Here is a 2597-nt window from a genome sequence, read left to right as displayed (position 1 = left end):
ACCGAACACATTTTAACAGTTTGGAAATATTACATATATCATTTATAGTTCATTATGGGCAAACTGTGGTTTGCACAGAGGTCCCTCAGTCACACCCCTCCAGCTCTCACTGTTGTTGCACACATGAGTGTTTGAGTCTCCCAGTAATAGCGTCACTAGATGGAGCACCCTAAAGCACCCAGAGGATATGTTGAGCAAAGCTGGAGAAGCTTCAGCTTAAGAGATCATTGTTGGCATTGCTGTGATTCTTTATGTGATTCACTGACTTGGTGAGTAAAGTGTTACTCTTATTCAAACTGGTTTTGTGCCTTCTCTCAGATTAGCACCAGGTTTATAAACTTGCTAGCTAGCTAGTGTTAGACTGGTGTTGCCTCTCGGCTCATGGTACTTAAATTAACCCACAGCTTAAAAAACCTTATATAAAATCTCTCAGTGAAATTTTCTGTTGATTGTTTGAAATAGAAAAGTGAGCAGCTACTAGATAAGAGCCGAGACGAAACTTTTTCTGAAGGTGCAGCCGTTAGGGGTGGGGCTTGTTTTAATCCACTTTTATAACATGGACTGTACATTCTTAACCTCTGTATTTATTTTAATTTTTTATGGTTGTTTTTGGACATCTGTGACATCTATTAATGTTAAATCTAGTCTTTCTTTAGCGACATAAGCAAACTGTTTTTACATTTAATGAACATTTCTGTTTTATCCATCCATCTTCTTCTGGTTATCCAGGGCTGGGTCATGGGGAAAGCAGCCTAGGCAGAGAAGCCCAGGCCTCCCTCTCCTCAGCCACCTCCTCTAGCTTGTCCGGAGGAACACCAAGGCATTCCCAAGCCAGCCAGCTGAGAGATGTAATCTCTCCAGCGTGTCCTGGGTCTGCTCCTGGCTCTACTCTGAGCCCCTCCCGTATGGCCGAACGTCTCACCCTATGTAATGATGACATTTCAATTATGTGTTTTAAAAAGAGACCACCTATCTCTTTGAGGCTCTGAATCAGCACTCCACACATCACATCAAACTCTTACAAGTCTAGAAGAGCAGCTGTTGGACAGAAAGACATCAGCTGAGTGGGAAGGATTTTGGTTAGTTTACTTCCCACAATATGTTAGTAGCTGTCACATTTATGTTAATCAGGCTGAACTTTAATCATACTTTACATCAAACTGCTTTACTTGCTGCTTCCTTTATGCTTTAGTTTCCTGTCTTCTGTTATTAGACCTGAGATGTGACTGCTCTGTGCTGTTGCTGATGACTCCAGTTAATCCTACAAGACATGCTGTGTAAGTAAATACAACGACAGTTTGGTCTGCATTCATTCAAAGATCATATCCCACAGACTTAGTTTAGAGGGTCCACACTGTCTGCACTGTATATAGTGAAGTCTGCAACTTTTTGAAGGGTGAAATTTGTTTTGTGCCCAAATTATTCTGCAGATCATCAGAATGAAAGTTATTGGCCATGTTTGCAGAGCCCTTTTTAAAATGATGCTTTCCTGACATCATTGTGTATCGGCTGGCTATCCAGACTGACAAGTGGGACAGTGAATGTCACCTCTCCAGTGAGGAGGGAGCCTGAGATTGAGAGTGTAAACTGAGGTCTGTTCTATAGGAAATTCAGAAAAAAATGTTTTAAGAAAGCAAATAAGTTGGTGTTCTAAAATATATGATTGTTTGCTTGCAGGACACCAGGAGAGAGGAGTCGTTCATCACAGAAGGTGTGGTCAGTGAAGATGGTCACCGGCAGGTCGAAGGTCATTGCATCTCCAGCCCACATCCACTGCCACTGTACTGAAGGGACGTTAAGACTTTCTTCTGCACTTACACTCTAAAAACTAAAACTGAGATTACTTTAAATTTTTGAAGCAACACTTTTAAACTAAAGCTTAAACATATTAAGTTGAAATGAATAATTGTAGTCGTTACACGAACATAAAAAAATGGAGTAAATAACACTGACATGCTTGGTCATGTAACTGAAATATAGATGGTCAGTTAATCCAAAATGTTGTTCCATTTACTTAATATTGTAAACTTAACATAATCAAAATTGTAATTAATATTAAATATGATAAATGACCTGTATTTGTACAGCACTTTTCCTAGTCCCTATGGACCCCAAAGCGCTTTACACTACATTCAGTCATCCACCCATTCACACAGTCACACAGTGGTGATGGCAGCTACATTGCAGCCACAGCTGCCCTGGGGTGCATTGACAGAGTAGGCCTGTTGGTGACCGAGACTGTCGGAGCTGGGGCTCGAACCTGCAACCTTCCGATTACAAGAAGCACTGCCAACTCTTGAGCCACGATCGCCGCCTAACATTCATATTTGAATGGTAGTCTAAGTCTACAAAACCAAACAAAGTAGTTGAGTGTTTCATAATACATGTATGAAAAATGACCACATGTTAACATTTTTCCAAGTGAAAATGTAAATTTCATAAACATGGCAATAACTCGAAATAAACAAGCACTAAAAAGAAGGGAGCCTTTCCCCTTTTAGCTCAAAGCCTCACTTACGTGAAGGATGAATGTCAAACCAGGAGAGCAAACACAAACGCTCAGAGTATTTAAAAAACAAAATGAACAATACAATGAA

The 2597-nt window shown here is 40.4% G+C and overlaps 1 long non-coding RNA gene across 1 annotated transcript; it reads left to right on the top strand.

The window, feature by feature from the left end:
* Positions 1-1933, top strand: LOC146577975 (uncharacterized). The gene is made up of 3 exons (XR_014891653.1): positions 1-1277; positions 1431-1592; positions 1678-1933. It is a non-coding gene; the product is annotated as an uncharacterized LOC146577975 (long non-coding RNA).
* Positions 1934-2597: the final 664 nt, after the last annotated feature.

Source organism: Mchenga conophoros, linkage group LG3 (assembly GCF_057382185.1).
Source record: "Mchenga conophoros isolate Kocher_MC1m ecotype Shallow Benthic linkage group LG3, M_conophoros_male_GT1.1, whole genome shotgun sequence".
Taxonomy (NCBI): Eukaryota; Metazoa; Chordata; class Actinopteri; order Cichliformes; family Cichlidae; genus Mchenga; species Mchenga conophoros.
This window is presented reverse-complemented; position numbering and strand designations above follow the sequence as displayed.